Source organism: Pinus tabuliformis, chromosome 8 (genome assembly GCF_031772625.1).
Source record: "Pinus tabuliformis cultivar Carrire ecotype Pingquan chromosome 8, CPIR1, whole genome shotgun sequence".
NCBI classification, from domain to species: domain Eukaryota; kingdom Viridiplantae; phylum Streptophyta; class Pinopsida; order Pinales; family Pinaceae; genus Pinus; species Pinus tabuliformis.
In genome coordinates this window covers 1,456,225,906-1,456,244,012 of record NC_142294.1, presented here as the reverse complement: position 1 = coordinate 1,456,244,012, position 18,107 = coordinate 1,456,225,906, and positions in this window count along the sequence as shown.

The following is an 18,107-nucleotide window of genomic DNA, read 5'->3' as shown; positions in this document are numbered from 1 at the left end:
GTATTCCATGTAGTATTCACATCTATCTGGTGAAGAGTCCATCCTTGACTAGCAGTAAAGGAAACAATAGATCGAATAGTAGTATAACACGCAATAGGTGAAAATATATCATCATAGTCTTCTCCATCTTTCTAGGAGAAACCTCTAGCCATGAACCTCGCCTTATATTTCTCAATACCTCCATCATCTCCATGCTTGATCTTGTACAACCATTTAGAAATCACAAGAGACTTCCCTTTGGGTCTCAGAATAATTTCCCACACACCATTCTTCATTATAGACTCATATTCTTCGGCCATAGAATGTTTCAAAACCTGCTCTTTCACTTCTTATTCAAAGGTGTGTGGTTCAACCTGTATGATGGATCTCATAGCCACAACATATCCCTGGTATTAGGATGACTTATTACTTTCCTTGAAGGTTCCTCTAGCAACATCATTTTTTTCAGCATCCTATAATGCATTACGAAGACAAAGTGGTCTCATTCTGGTAGTGGGATCGCATGGAGGAGGATCCAAGGGGCTCGTAGGTTCCATCAGATCATTAGCAACATATTTCTCAGGTTCAGGCATAGAAGAACCTTCTACTAGATCCATGTCATCATCCTTATTTTCAAAAGGAGGAAGGGGAATATCCCTTGATTTTCCAAGGGAAACATCTTCATCAAAAGGTCACATCCATGCTAAACTCAATATTCCTTTGACCAAGCACATATATTCGAAAATATTTAAAATTATCAAAATATCCAACAAACATACCTTTATTTCCAGTGCTTCCATATTGTTCCTCTTGTCATTTAGCACATGAAAGTACATTGGGAAACCAAATATTCTCAAATGTCCAACATCAGCATTCACACCTATGAACACTTCTTCGGGAATCTTTTCATTCAGGGCTTGATGAGGAATCTTGTTTTGAAAATAGACTGTTGTATTAGAGGCTTCTCCCCAAAGGAAATTTGTCATATTTTGATCATGCAAAGTGGCTCAGAAATGTTCCATGATGGTCCTATTCTTTCTTTTATCCACACCATTTTGCTTGGGATTATAAGGTACACTGGTCTCCTTCTTGATTCTAGCCTTTTTTTTAAATAAACTAACTTATGAGAAGTGTATTCTCCACCATTATCAGATCATAAGACCTTGATTATTTTCCCTGTTTGATTCTCTATCATTTCCTTGAAACTTGAATATATCAAAATATTTGTCCTTCTTCTTCAATTAGAATATCCAAGCCTTTCGGGAGGAGTCATTCAAAAATATTATGTAATATAGATAACCACCAAGAGATTTTACCAGCATGGGTCCACATAGATCAGAATGTATGAGTTGTACAATATAATTGGTCTTACTTTTTCTAGAAGGGAATAGTCCCCTCGACTTCTTTCCACTGGCACATCACAAGCATACTCCATCATTATTAGTTTGAGTTGCAGGTATTCCATAAACCATCCTCCTTACTTTAGGCAGGGCTTCATAGTGTAGATGAGAAAACCTTTGGTGCCATAGTTAATTTTGATGATTTCTATCATGTACCATTTTTCGCATTGGTCTTCCATAGACTTTATAGAGTCCTTGAATTCTAGATCCAAATGTGAATGCATCCCTCATGCAATATTCCATAAGCTAGGTGAGGAACTTTCATCTTTTGAAGGCAACTCTCATCCTTTTATCTTCCAAGGAAGATACAGATACATGGTTCTTCTTCAATCTTGAAAAATACATAACATCATGAAGAAATACAACTTCCCCATAATCTAAATGAAATGCAATAGAACCAAAAACTCTTCACATGATAATTAAAGTTTTCCCCAAGAATGATCTTCAAATTAGTCTCCCTCTCAACAAAATTTCAGAGGACTTCACAATACCTAGAGAAATGTCTGGAGGCCCCACTATCTACCAACCAAATATCAAACTAATCTGAAGGAGAGGAACTAGAAAGAGAAGAAGTTATAATAGATTCAGATTGAGTAGTAGTAGCATTATTTCCATACTTCGAGTTCCTTGATCTCTTTTGAGTACGATGGCCTTCTTCACAATCATCAAGAGAATCTCTTCTTCTATCACTAAACATATTGTTTTTGAAGCCATGATTGTTGTTTTAGTTGGACCTTGGAGCATCTCTCTTTTCCAGACAATCTCGAGCATAGTAACCATGCTTGTGGAAATTGTAGTGTTCAATTTTTCTTAATATTCTATTGGAATCCTTGGAATCTAGAGTAGGCTTGCTAGATTTACATGGTATTCCTCTCCCTTTCCTCTTCTTGTCTTGAGAAGCAAAGGCAGAGAACTCTCCTTCTTCATGCTTTTGAATTCTCCCTCTAGAAATCATCATGGATCCTTCTTGAGTACACTTTCCAACCAGCTCATCAAATGTCAGAAACTTGTCATTATTGCTAATAGTTGTAATGAATGTCTCCCATATTGGAGGAAGACCTTGAAGTGCAAAGAGGACTAGCTATCTATCAAACATATATTCTCGAACAATCAGTAATTGATCCCTGAGTTTTGATAATCTCATGAATTGTGATTACACAGTATCTCCCTTATTCATCTTTATGTCCTTAATTTTATTTTTCAAGGAGAGATTATGATTCAAATTGTTGATCTCATACATCCCAACCAACTTATCATAGATATCGTTGACTTCTTCAACTTTCCAATGTAAGTGAGAAAATGATTTTTCAAAGAATCAATAATTATTTTCTTGGCTTTGATCTCACCTTTCTTATCCTTGTCCTTGGAAGTACTAGGATCATTCTCTGGAGGCTCAAGTACCTTTCCTTCCACATATTCCAAAACATCATTTTCATTCAATGTCACTCTCAACCTCATCTTCCAAATAGAAAAATTTGATGAGTCATTCAAATTCTCTGCATTCTTGAAGTACTTGACCAAGTAGCTTCTTCCAAATAGATTCCTTCAAAGGTGATTGGTTGTCTCTTATTTCCTTAGGATTGTCTTCACCTCAACTTTGATTCCATGTTAATTTTTCAATGTTCTATGCTTAACACAACCACTTATTCCAATTATTTTTCAATTAGAAATCACTTTTCCAATAAATTCAATATTCATGTGATTGTAGAGAGAACATTAAATCTAATGCACAATAGAAGAAAACCAAGAGAAATAACAAGAGACACAGTATTTGGTAAAAGACCAAGGGAAAACCCCACAAGGGGGAAAACCCTTTCAAAATTCTTCTTCTATTGGATTTTCATCAAATTTTCAGTAGAGAAATACAATTTTCTGATTCATCAACAAAGAGTCAAAGCCAAATGTTTGACTTATCCAATAATCAACTAAACAATATCCAAGAGATGATCTTAAAAGTCAAATCTAGTTAGCAAGTCAAATATGCAATTATATCAAAATCAATAGCAGTTCTAGAAACCGTAGCTAATCAATGATCAATGGCTAAATCTCCTCCAAACTAGCTTGGTCAACAGTCAAAAGGCACGGCCTTGAATACTAGTCAAAGTTTAGTTGAAACAGTGGTTGCAAATCGGGTCAAATTCAAACTTTGATCTATGGAAACCCTAGGTGCATACCTAAAGTCAACATGGGTCAAAGTTCCCAAAAAAAATTGGTCAAAGGAGAAGTCAACTTGGCCTCCAACAATAGATCCAAATTTGGCCAAACCAAGTCAAAATATGCCAATTCGATGCTAGTCAAATTGTCCCGAATAAAAAGCACACAAATCAGAAAATGTCTCCTTCCCTTCACATGTGTCAACTCGGGCCTCCTTACTTCAGACTTGTGTGAACCAATCAAATGAAGAGAGAGAATATGTGATGTGTGATGATGTTCCAAAGTGATGTGACATGAGGTCTATTCATAGGTGGTGGAGTAGACCCAATCTGTCCTTTAGGTCAACTTGAACTTTTATGCACTTGTGGTTTTCACCTTAAAAGGTATATTTTTTCCTTGACCAAATTTAATTATTTCAAGGGCTAGTAGGGGTATTTCTTGATGAGGAATTTTTTCCAATGAAGGGAATTTGTCCCTGAGGTACCAAATTAACAGTTTCTTCCTACTAGTTGTAGCCAGAGAATTGTGTAACCACAAGTTTTAGCTTGCATTGTGAAGAAATTGAAGGAAGGATTTGAAAAAATTGTGTTTTCTCATTGTGATACTTATGTTATTTCTTGTCTTCTATTATGAAATAATTGTTGGAAATTTTATTGGTGTCCAAGTATCATTGCAAGTGAAATAATTTTTTTAAATTCCTACAATGTCGATTCACCCCCCCCCCCCCCCCCCTCAGTATTGTCTTGGTTTCTAAAAATTGGTATAAGAGCATCTAGGTTGCTTGAAGATCAGTTTAACAGTTGGAAGGAAGATCAAGGACCATGGAAATCTAGGAATGAGGATTTACCAATAGTGCAACTGTGTTCAATGGAACAAACTATGTGTTTTTTAAAGTGAGGATGAAGACCCATATTCAATCACTTGGAGCTAATGTATGGAATGTTATGGAAGAAGAATATCAAAAGCTTCTAGTAGTGATTGCTAAAGATCAGAATATGGAGTTCACATGCAATGCTAAAGCTATGAATTCCTAGCTTGCTGGCCTACTAGAATAATAACTTGTTAAGGTTATGGATTGCACATCTATGAAGGCTATTTGGGACAAGATGAGTAACTGCTATGAAGGAGGCAACGAGGTAAAGTAAGCTAAAACTCAAGGTTTTATAATTCAATTTGAGTCTTTAAATATGCATGATGATGAATATATTGCAAAGCATTTCTTGAGAGTTGATGAGGATGTGAACACTATAAGAGGCCATGATTAGAAATTAGAAGAACATGTAGTAGTTCAAAATTTGTTGAGATATCTCCTTGAGATATATAATCTTAAGGTATCATTCATTGAGGAGATGGTAGAATTGAAGAATTTCACTTTGGACCAACTAATCGACACACTTACTGCTTATGAGATGAGAATTTCTAATGGAAAGCCTACAGAAAATGAGTCAACTTTCAAAGTTGATAAGGAGTTGTTGGGAAAAATACTAAGAGGGGGGAGTGCATTAGTATTTTAATCTCTCTTCAACTTTTCTTTTCTTATTTTGATTTCCATATGCTACTTTTATTTAGGTAACCCATGTATGTACGTGACTGTGATGAATACAAACAATGTATACCTAGTTAACTACTTTTCTTATATTTCATCATTTGTTCATCTTCTAACCAATGTGTCATTACTTCATTATTCATTAATTAAACAATAATCATGAGCAGTAAGAAGAAGATATATCATTAACACACAAGAAACATATCAACACACATGAACACCAAGATTTTAGGTGGAAACCCAATGTGGGAGAAAACCACCGTTTTCATTGTCTTTGTCTTCTTTTATTATAAATAAAAATATCTTACAATCTTGTACTAGCGCAGACTCATACCAATACGTAGGCACCCACCTGCAGAAGGCTACAACCATCTCTCGTTCTCCAGCACCCACTAGAAGGGAGCTCCAACCCTCTGATCACATTTACCAGCTCCTATCGGAAGGGAGCTCCTACCCCTACATAAGTTTTCTAACTACTATTGGAAGGAAGATTCGACTCACTCACTGAAAGCTCCAACCCTCAACACCTTTGTAGACCATGTTTCATAGTATTTCATACTAGATCCACTTTCATCATAACATCAAACTTGTCGGCCACATTTCATCATAACATCAAACTTGTCGGCCACATTTCATCATATTTTTAGACAGGATCCACTTCCATCATTAAGCTCAAACCAAGTAACAATTCTAAAACTAAATACTCAATCAATCATTGAACCAAATCAATCATCAAATCAATCACTGAATCTTAGTCAACCAATGCAACTAGATCAAACCAATTCTTATCAGATCATATCAATGCACAACCACTCATAAGTATACTAGACCATATATTGTTCATTACATAAACCAAATGTTGTCACTGCAAACCCTAATCAAACATATGTCAGAATGTATATGCTACTCTTCTGAATCATACACATGTATGTACACACTTCCCTTGAAGAAGACCTGCATATATATCTCAAAATACTAATACCTGAATCTAAATCACTATCACACTAAACTAATCTTTGAATCACATACTGAATCCATCACAGATTACTGAACCAAATATAGATCACCACATAGTAGCATCATCACTAATCAACATTCCATTCCATAACCAAATCAACCCAACCAGTATTGTCAAACACAAATTATTATGAGAGAGACATCATCGAAATATAGTATCAAACACAACAGAATTGATCAAATTCATCAACAGTCCATACTGCAAAACCCTAGCATGTATACGCGACTTTTACACAGGATATTAGCGTATGTACACACTTCCCATTCTCAACACCTACGTACAAATTTTGAACTTTTGCAGAATATATATGCAACTACTTAGAATATGATCTGCTTATGAACATGACCCTTTGGAGGAAAACCAACGTATAGAACTAAAATCATTGAATCATACTTTCACTACAACCATAACACATACTTCACAAAATTCATTGTCACACAATCATTTCAAAGTATCATTATCATCACAGATCTATCATTGTTACCTATAATCACAAATAGATCAAGCAAGAATATTCATTATTATTCTTTCATATCTATCATATCTGAGCCTCTTCCATGCTCCTTGGTGCACACCTATTTTAGATTAGATTACACATTAATAACCCATAACTTGCACACTTAACACTTTGATCTCCATCTCCTTATATAGATTTAGCCTTAGCCAATACCTTAGTAAAGTCATTGTTATTCTTTGATGAGATCAAATAATGGTTTGTGCACTCATTACTATGGTAAAATACCATGGTAAATACCCCTGGTATTCATAATACCATGACATTGATTCTGTATGTGAACTCTCTTCATCATACTTGCGTATGTACATGATTTTGCTTCATAGGACCCGTGTATACTTTGTCACACTTTATATTTTCCATCCATCTATCTCTAAATTGATATAACTTTGTTCTTATCTCCTATAGCCTCTACATAACCATCATGTTGACATCTCTATCAAGTAGGTTGCCATTAAGGACATCACATTACCCATAATGCCAACAATCTCCCCCTTTAGACTTGATGACAACCAATTTGGTGTTTGGTCACCACCTCCTTTAAATACTTGTGAATGCATCTATAAAAATACCAAGCTTGTCTCCCAAGACTTGTCTCCAAACACAAAGCTTCTCTGCCCCTTTGAAATCAAGGGAAAAGTGCTAACCAATACTGAATGTAGGCTTCTCTACTGAATGATAATCATTGTAGGGTTGATCTGCTGAAGATGAAGCCTATATACTGACCATGCTCCCCATGAGCATATGTTGAATCCTCTGAAGATATACAATAAAATCACAATACTTTATGACTCAATCAAGTATGACCTTTCCTATCACCATGGACTCATGCTTACATCAATTACCCAACATAGCAGGGTTACATATTTGACTGAATATTACATCAAATACTCAAAATAATGGGATTACATACATAAATGACTTGACCCCAATAGTCCATACTTGACTGAATTTTACAATGTTTTACAACATGGGTCTTTACATGACCTTTACATCAAGAGACAGATATGACATTTATGACCAAAACCAGAGACCTCAATAGTGAGGTAGAAATACCATGATAGTCATCAACAACCATCATACACCATATAGGAACCTACAACATGAATATTTGATCACATCAATTTGAACTTTCTCATCATGAAGGAGATTATGTAAGATAAGACAATGTAGCATCAATCTTCAACATCATCAATATGTGACTAAATATGCAATGTCTCCAAGCATCACCAAGCATTGAAGTACAAGTGCAATAACATTATGTCAACAACTCATCCCGTTTACCTCATACCATCAAGGTTAACATTCCCCTTTCCATTTATAGGGAGAGCCACAATCCGCATACATCAAAGACATATAGATCTTTTGTAGCACAACAACATATTTTCATGCATCAACAACATATGTGAGAACCAAGAATATCACATGCAACAACATCATAACAACTTTTCACATGTAGCTCAAGCAACATATAGGCATCATCCATAACTTCACCATATGCAACCTATGCATCATTGAAGACATAATGACAACAATATATAAGCAGTGAGTGAATCATAAACTCATCATCATCAACCAATGTCACTAAGGACCATAGCATGCACATCCTCTTCATGTAGAATTAACTTCACTAAGTGCAACTTTAACCAACATCCAAGACTTCATCATCACTAACAACAACATATGTGTCTTCAACAACAAAAACTATACATCATCAATGATCTATATACTTATCATGAACATCATCATGCAACAAGGAATGCTCAGGAAATCATAATGCCAACAATACACTATTAGAAGCATAGAAAATGCTCCCCCTGAACCTGTGCCAACTATTCACTGTCAAATCTGATCATATCCAACTCATCAATCAACAAAGCCATCGAAAGAACCAAAACAACCATGACATATTGCAACAACTCATGAACCAACATCATTTCTAAGTAACATATGAGCATCATCAACAGACTGTAACTAATCAATGTCAGAACCAAAAACCAATAATAATTGATTGAAGCACATCAGAAACTCCCCCTGAGTCTATCCTACTATTTCTTCATCTCAAATAAACATATGCGATTGTTTATATCAAAACTCACGTATATACATGATTGTCCTTCATGATATCTGTGTATGGAAAATAAAATGATGAACTTTCATAACCATAGCTCCCCGTGAGCCTATATTGTATGTTCTTGTTCACTTTCTACATCAGGTGCAATGTCGGTAATATAAGCATCACCAAATTAATATCAAACCAAATTAGAGAACTATCACCAAGATACTCGTGCATAGCTTCCCCTGAGATCATATACAACTGATCCCGTGGACCTGATAATCATCATTTGTTCTTCATGAGGTCATGTACCTCACATTACTTTTGCAGTCATTGTGAGAATGGACTGCAATGGGAACCATCTTCTTTTACTCTGAATATGAAGAAGAGGAACTATCCTCCTCATTTTTGTGTGAATTCTTCTTTACTAGCACACATAATTTATCTGTATTTTTGTATCCCCTTTCTATAACCTTTCTAGATTCTTCATCTATAACCTTGCATTTAGTTGATGTAAACACAATTATATGTCCTTTGTCAACGATTTGACCTACACCTAGAATATTCTTCTTTAGCCCTTGAACTAATAATGCACCAACTACTTTTGCATATTTCTCTAGTTTGATTCTACCTTTTCCCATAACTTTTGCTAGATCATTATTCCAAGAATCACCTTACCATGTTTGTTTTTCTTGAGAAACTCAAAATTGTCCTTATCTCTAGTCATGTGATGAGAGCATCCGCTATCTATGTATCATTATTCTTCATCTTCGAATGAGAAAAGAGCAAGGCCACACCTTATATATTCTTCTTCTTTCTGCTTATTATGAGAAGTGTTTGTGGATCCATCTTTCTCAAATATTTTCGTAACAACAATCTTATCTGATTGCTTTCCATGTTGTCTATGGAGGTTCAATGGCTTGTGTTGGGTCGTGTTATATTCTTTCCACGACTAGCCCACGTAGTTAACCGGGCGGTTAGAAGGGGGGCAGAGCCCCCCCTTCGTTGCACCGATTGCGTAGGGGGGGAGTCACAGGGGGTTTGAGGGGTGCAAGTAACCCCACTCTATGGGGTTCGGGGTAGCACCCTGAAAAATTTTGGTTTTGGACCCTATGTTAGGTTGGGCGGACCTACCTATGGTTTTGTGCATGATTTTTTGCACATGCTTTTGGACGCGATGGTTTTTGGTCCATGGTTCTGGACGCTTTTGCATGTATAAATATGTATTGCAACATTGAAAGGAACATAATGAAAAATCAAGATGGTAGTCCCAGTTTTGGGATCCAAGCGAAAATCTCTGTGTATATGTGTTTTATGTGTTATGCTCTTGCATTGTTTATTTTCTGTGTTCTAGAATCGTATGCAGGTAGTTTCTATACAGGGTTAAAACCTACATTTGGTATCAGAGTTGTTTTGGCTTCAAGGGGACGCCTTTGTTGCTGAGGGGTTTCACGCGGGTCTGTGGTAGACCCTGTTCAGTGCGATATCTACGAGATCGATTCTGGTGGTGAAAGAAGATGGCGAGCAATGGAAAGATAGCGATCGAGAAATTTAACGGTCAGAGTTTTGAGTTGTGGAAACTTAAAATGGAGGATCTGTTGGTGGATAAAGATTAGTAGATCATGGTAGATCTGGGTACTAAACCAACGGGAGTGTCCGATGAAGAATGGAAGAAGTTGTATCGCAAGGCAAAGAGCACAATACGATTGTGTGTCTCAGATTCAGTGTTGCTGAATGTATCAGGGGAAGCTACAACGAAGGCTTTGTGGGATAAGTTAGGGACTTTGTACCCATCTAAGTCTCTGGTAAATAAACTATTCCTATAGAAAAAGTTGTATAACCTGAGGATGAAAGATGGAGACTCGGTGACAGAGCATCTGAATGCATTTAATACTGTGGTAAGTCAATTATCGTCTGTTGATATAAAAATTTTAGATGAAGATAAGTGGATTAGTTTGTTGTGTTCTCTACCAGATTCATGGGATAGTTTGGTTATTGCAATAGGTAGCAATGCCACTGCATTGCAGTTTGATGAAATAGTCTCATCCTTGCTGACGGAGGAGATGAGACAGAAAAATATTGAGAGCCAGAATGGTGATGCCTTGTCTGTGCAAGGATAGTCCCAGAACAAAAACAAAAATAAGTCATCGAGTGGGAGATCTAAATCTAGAGGGAGATATAAATCTCCAGGAAAACCTGTAAAGGTGGTGTTCTGGAAATGTGGAAAGGAATGGCACTACAAAAGGGACTGTAAATCTAAAGCTCCTGACAAAGGAAAGGGATCTAATGATGCTCCTTCTGCAGAGACGAAAACCACCTCAGATAAAGGTGGGGATGTGTACTTGGCTGCTTCAAGTACACATGTAGATGATGAGGTAGGGTTGATTGACTCAGGTGCATCCTTTCACTTCACTCCCCATAGAGAGTGGTTCTGCGAGTATGAGAAATACGATGGTGGTGATGTCTTCTTAGGGGATGATAGGAAGGCTAGAATCATTAGTTGCAGAAAAGTAAAGTTGAAGTTGCAAGGTGGAAGGGTTAGAACACTTCCGGGTGTTCTACATATTCCTGCATTGGCCAGAAATCTGATTTCTGTAAGCAAGCTGGATGATGCAGGTGTAAAAACAGTGTTTGAGAAGGATACCTGCAAGATGGTTTGGGGAGCACTGGTATTGATGCGGGGAGTTCAGATTGGAACTCTATACAAGCTACAAGGTAGCATTGTTGTTGATGGGTGCAATAGTTCTGTGGTTCCTGAAAGTGGAGCAGAAAATCTAGTGGTCTCTGGAGAGAAGACCATGTTGTGGCATCAAAGGCTTGGACATATTAGAGAGAAGGGCCTTCAAATACTTCATGGTAAAGGTATGGTAGAAGGTATGAGTAATAGCTCTCTGGATTTTGATTTCTGTGAAAATTGTGTATATGGGAAGCAGAATCGAGTGAGTTTCCCCTCTTGTGGTAAGAGGGTGAAACATATATTAGAGCTTGTGCACAGTGATGTGTTTGGACCTGTGAAGGTTCCATCACTGGGTAAGTCTGTGTACTATGTATCATTTATAGATGACTTCTCAAGGAATACATGGATATATTTCCTTAAGAATAAATCTAAAGCTTTTGACAGGTTTAAAGAATTTAAGGCTCTGGTGGAAAACCAGACAGAGAAGAAGATAAAAGTGTTGAGGACAGATAACAATGGAGAGTTTTGCAGTAAGGAATTTGAAGAATTTTGTAAGAAGTGTGGTATAGCACAGCAGAAGACTACTCCATATACACCTTAGAAAAATGGAGTTGCAGAAAGAATGAACAAGACGTTGATGGAAAGGGTAAGAAGCATGCTCAGTGGTGTCGAGTTAGGACAGGAATTCTGGGCAGAGACAGTGGAGATAGTATGTTACCTGGTCAATAGATCACCTTCATCAGCGTTGGAGGATAAGACTCCACAAGAGGTATGGACTGGTAAGAAACCCTCTCTTTCACATCTGAGGGTATTTGGATGTGATGCATATGTACATGTTCCAAAGGAGAAACGAACCAATTTGGATAGAAAATCTGAAAAGTGCATCTTTATTGGGTATAAGGACGGTTTAAAGGGTTATAAGCTTTGGAACCCAGTAACAAAGAATGTTGTGTACAACTGAGATGTGGTGTTCAGAGAGGTGAAAGATGTTATTAAACATGAAGTCCAATGAAAGAAACCTGAGAAGATAGAGTTTGAGCTAAAGGAGGAAGAAGCAGACTCTACAGCAGACGAGGAATCAGAATATGAAGAGCCACAAATTCCGAGTGAGGAAGATGAGTTCGAGAAAGAAGGCATCCAGAAAGGTATAGTCCATCTGCTTTCTGTTCAAATTTTGCTTTATCTACTACTGATGATGATCCCAGAACTGTGGAGGAAGTAGTAGATTCAGAGGATTGAAAACTCTGGAAAGAGGCCATGGTTAATGAAATGGCATCTTTGCACAAAAATGAGGCTTGGGGTCTGGTGGAGTTGCCGGTTGGAAAGAAACCCATTGGCAGCAAATGGGTGTTCAAGAAGAAGACAAATGCAGAAGGAAAGGTGGAGAAATACAAAGTTCGGTTGGTAGCAAAAGGTTATTCCCAGGTGCCGGGAATTGATTTTGGTGATGTTTTTTCTCCTATTGCCAAGGTAGCTTCTATTAGATTAATTTTATCTATTGTTGCTGCTTTTGATTTTGAGGTAGAACAGATGGATGTGAAGACAACATTTCTTCACGAGGATATAAAAGAGGAGATCTACATGAATCAACATGAAGGCTTTGTGGTGAAGGGTAAGAAAGAACTGGTATGCAAGTTAAAGAAGTCTTTGTATGGGTTAAAACAATCACCAAGGATGTGGTATCCGAAATTTGATACATTTATACGGGGACTTGGTTTCACCAGAAGCAAAGCAAATCACTATGTGTATTTTAAATTAATTGGTGATCGTGTTATTTATCTGGTCTTGTATGTGGATGATATGTTGCTGGTTGGAAATGACAAAGAAATTATCCAGGATTTGAAGATCCAATTTTCCTCCAAATTCGACATGAAAGATCTTGGTGCTGCAAACTATATTTTGGGCATGGAAATTAAAATAGATCGGGCAAAGAGGAAGATTTGGTTAAACCAAAGGAAGTATGTCGAGACAATATTGTAGAGGTTTAATATGTAGGATAGTAAATCGGTGAAGGTTCCTATTCCTGTAGGTGTAAAGTTATCTGTTGAATAGTGTCCCAAGACACAAGAAGAGGAAGGGGACATGTCCCGTGTTCCATATGCAAGTGCAGTTAGTAGCCTGATGTATGTGATGGTCTGTACTAGACCAGACATTGCACATGCAATGGGAGTATTGAGCAGGTTTATGTCAAAACTAGGGAAAGAGCATTGGACAATAGTGAAGCGGGTTTTTAGGTATTTGCATGGCACTAGTGATTATGGTTTATGCTACCAAGGAAGACCAGGATTGGACAGAGTGTTGGATATTTGTGTCTTTTTTGATGCAGACTCGGCTGGAGATCTAGATCTAAGAAGATCTACAATTGGGTATGTGTTTAACCTATTTGGAGGTGCAGTCAGTTGGATGAGTAAGAAACAATCTGTAGTGGCACTATCAACTACATAGGCAGAATACATGGCAGCCACTCATGTAAGCAAGGAAGCAGTTTGATTGCAGAGATTGTGTTCAAGTATGGTGTTAGTACAGGGAGCTATAAGGATAGACTATGACAGCCAAAGTGCAATTTTCTTGGAAAAGAACCTTGCATATCATTCAAAGACGAATCACATTGATGTTCAGTATCACTTTGTGAGGGATATGATAGAAGACAAAAAGGTGTTTCTGGTAAAGGTGGACACTTTGAAGAATACTGCAGATGAATTGACAAAATTTGTGAGCTCTGAGAAGTTCTCTTGGTGTAGAGAAACAATGGGCATTGCAGGGCTGGATAAATGACTAAGCTCTCTTGTAGGCCCCTGTGGAAAGAAAACAACAAGTGGGAGAATGTTGGGTTGTGTGATATTCTTTTCACGACTAGCCCACGTAGTTAGCCAGGGGGTTAGAAGGGGGGCGGATCCCCCCTTTGTTGTGTCGATTGCATAGCGGGGGGGGTCACAGGGGGTTTGAGGGATGCAGGTAACCCCACTCTATGGGGTCCAGGCAGCGCCTAATAAAATTTTGGTTTTGGACCCTATATTAGGTTGGGTGGAACTACCTATGGTTTTGTGCATGTTTTTCACACATGGTTTTGGATGCGATGGTTTTCGGTCCATGGTATTGGATGCTTCGACATGTATAAATATGTATTGTAACATTGAAAGGAGCATAATGAAAAATCAAGCTGGTAGTCCCGATTTTGGGATCCAGGGGAAAATCTCTGTGTATATGTGTTTTATGTGTTATGCTCTTGCATTGTTTATTTTCTATGTTTTAGAATTCGTATGCAGGTAATTTCTATACAGGGTTAAAACCTACACTAGTTTCATTTTTATTCTAGCTCAATTCATTTATTGGATTATAACATTGTAAATTGTTGTAAAATATTCTAACTTTGTAACAATAACTACTGTATCATTAATTTTATTTCTAATTTATAATAGAATACATAAATTAGATTTTTTTATATAAATTATGAGTTTAGATTATTTAAATTTACATAATTTAACTTAACTCAAGCATTAATCTAGATAACACATACTTTAGGATAAATTTTGTTTATTTTAGGATAACTTCTCCCAACATTCTTCTTCGTAAGAGGAGTCCAAAGGCCAACAGAGCCTTAAAACCTTCCGAGAAAGTCCATCTCAAACATTTGGGGTTGTGTGAAGAGCCTTGGTCTAGGTCGTTTCTCCTTTGTTGACATAGGTGTGCTAACGCCCGCGTCAAAAAAATGGTGCTAGGAGGGAAAATCTGACTGTATATGGAAAATGTCAGTAGCAAGAGTCAATTTTTTAGGACCCCAATTGTGACTACAATTCACACTAACCCTCCCCCTGTTGATACTACTCAAAATCCTCAGCCATCAGCTGAAGAAATGAACGTTGAATCAAACACTCTGATTAGATCTTATTCCCAAACTGAAATTGAGCAGGTTCTGCAAATATCTAGTGAGATTATTTCTAGAACATGGGAAAGGATTGAGAAGAATTCTTCTTTGCACAAAAGTTTGTCCCCGCGCCTTGTTATACCTCGATTTAAATTTACAAGAAACTTCTGTGATAGAACCACCTAGTCCTTTCACACAAATTATTAGTTCAGTCAACGATAGGCTGCAAGATATTCTTACTGGAAGACTAGTTGACTTATCTGAAATACCTTACATAGAACCAACCTTATTTGGAGGATCTAACCCTCCACCATCTCCACCTAGTACCCCTTCATCTTCACGAGATTTTGGTGATGGAAGTTCATCTGAATTATAAGATTCACCATGGCTGATAATCACGATGACCGTGAGAATGACCAAAACAATCTCATAGCGCCCTGGTTAAATCAGGATGCTTTGGCTATACTAGGTGTACAACATACCTTACCCATGAATCCACATAAATTCTTACCTAAATATGATCTTGATTCCAAAACCCCTGTTGAAGATCGTATAAAATCATTTATGCTTGATATTAGGCATAAAAATGTACTTCATGAGGATGTTGTTTGCCATTCTCATACACCTTCGATGGAAAAACCACAAACTAGTATTTTTCCCAGCCTCCTCAAAGCATAGCTTCGTGGGCACAATTTGAAACAACTTTCCTAGAAAAATTTGGTGATGATAAGCTACCAGAAGTATTGGTTGATGAGTTGTCCAATATGAAAATGAAAAATAAGGAAAAGGTTAAATATTTTAATGTTAGGTTTTTTTCTTTAAAAAAAAAATCCTTGTTCAGTCTTTACCCCCACATAACCTTATTATTTCCTACTACATTAAGGCTCTCCATCATGACATAATTGTATGGGTTAAAAAGTCTTAAAATGCCACTCTACAAGAAACTTTTGAAGAGGCCTTATTTGTAGAAAATGACATACTCAATCTAAACCTACCTCTGATAAGGAATCAGATTCTGCTTCTACCTTTGGGAAGAAAGTAGAAACTTATAAGCAACCCACCAATAAAAAAGACCAATCTTCCTTAGATTTAGAAAGCCTTCAGAAGGTCATTAATAAATTATCAAATGAGATAATTAATATCAAGAAAGGTAAAATTGAAAGGTTGTCTGATAGGGGAAACTTTAAACAGACTTTTAGGAGACCACCTACTAATAAAACCCCTCCCCTAAGCGAAGGCATAAATACCGAGGGATTAGAGAATATTTTGCAAGCCTTAACATTTGAATATGATTCAAACCCTGAAAAAAATGAATAAGGAGAGGAAGAATCTAACTCTAAAGATGAGGAGCAGCCCAACCTCCTGATTTTTCACTTAATGATGAAAAAAAATTGGTTGTGTCTATGCATACACATGAAGTAAACCCTTAGCCAAAAAACTGACTCATCATCCACCTAATTAAGACACGGAGAAACAAGCACTCAACACTCAAAAAAATATACTCCCAGGAATAGAGTATGATTCGATAGATGATCTCAAAAGGATCAAGGCTAATATATCTTTATACGAAATTTAGAAGATTCCCACGATTCAGAAAAAAAATCAACAACATATTGTTGATTTAAAGGCTCCTACAATTAAGGATATATGTGCTTATGATAAATCTATGTTGGAAGATGTTATAATTCTGAAACGTCATGCAGATGATCCTTCTATTTGAAAAAATAAGCCTCCTCCATTTTTTCTAACAGGTGAATGCATGAAGATGGGTTACACTTTTGGGCCAAATGTGGCGATGAAATTTCAAAATTGTACTCTTTTATCGAATTGAAGCCCTCAAAATTCATATAAGCATTGTAAACTTTGATTCGCAGTAAAAAAAAAAAATTATGAAGAATTACGGTGTTGTCCTAATGATATTATGTAAAAAAAAATGAGTGTCATATAATATGTCAATTTTCCATAAAATGAAATGCTTGTCCGTACAAATTTTCACACATCTTAAGAGGTATGTGTGTGTTCACATAACATAAATGAGTATAAAATGTGTAATTAAAAAATATATATATGTGAACATGATCTACACGGAGAGAAGTAAGTTTTTCATAAAAAAAAAAATTATGCAAAATTATATTTTTTTATTATTTTTCAAAGTTGGAGAAGTAATATTTCAATTGCATTTTACAGACATGTGTTCGCGTAAGGTTTTTTTCAACTATTTAAATAAATTGAAAAATAAAGAGTACCCTTTTGAAGAGGACTCGTAAACAAAGATAGTGGTATTTTTTGAAAAAATTTTGTTGTGTATATTTTATGTTATTGATTTTTTATTCAACCTCTTTAAAACTATCCAAATAAATTCCAAGCATAATGTTTGAAAGAAATTAGATTTAAAATATCATATGAATTCGAAAATGTCAAACTCATATGCCATTGGATAGAGGATTCCTTCATGAATCCAACATGATCAACTCCACCACCAAAGGACAAATTTTGCCCTAAGTCCACTAGGGTACAAAATGGTGTTGCAGAACATTTTGCAAAAGGGGTGTTGGAATTGTGGCTTTTAGGACTTCAGAAGCTCGATCGAGCAGTTAAATTTTAAATTAAAATAGCTAGATCAAGGGTTTCCTAAAGCCTCTGTCGAGCCATTTGCGTGGCTAACCAAGGGCACGATCGAGTTATATGGATTGATCAAGCTATGGAGCTTGATCGAGCTATTACGCTCAATTGAGCTTCCTTAAAATATTTGTGAATCCCATAAATTAGATTTTATAATCAATAAATATCTAAAATTTAATCCATTAATAATTTAACCAAGTTTATATGATATTATTTTACTAAAAATGAAAATCAATTGGATCTAGGTTATGAACAACATTATAAATTTTGTATGTT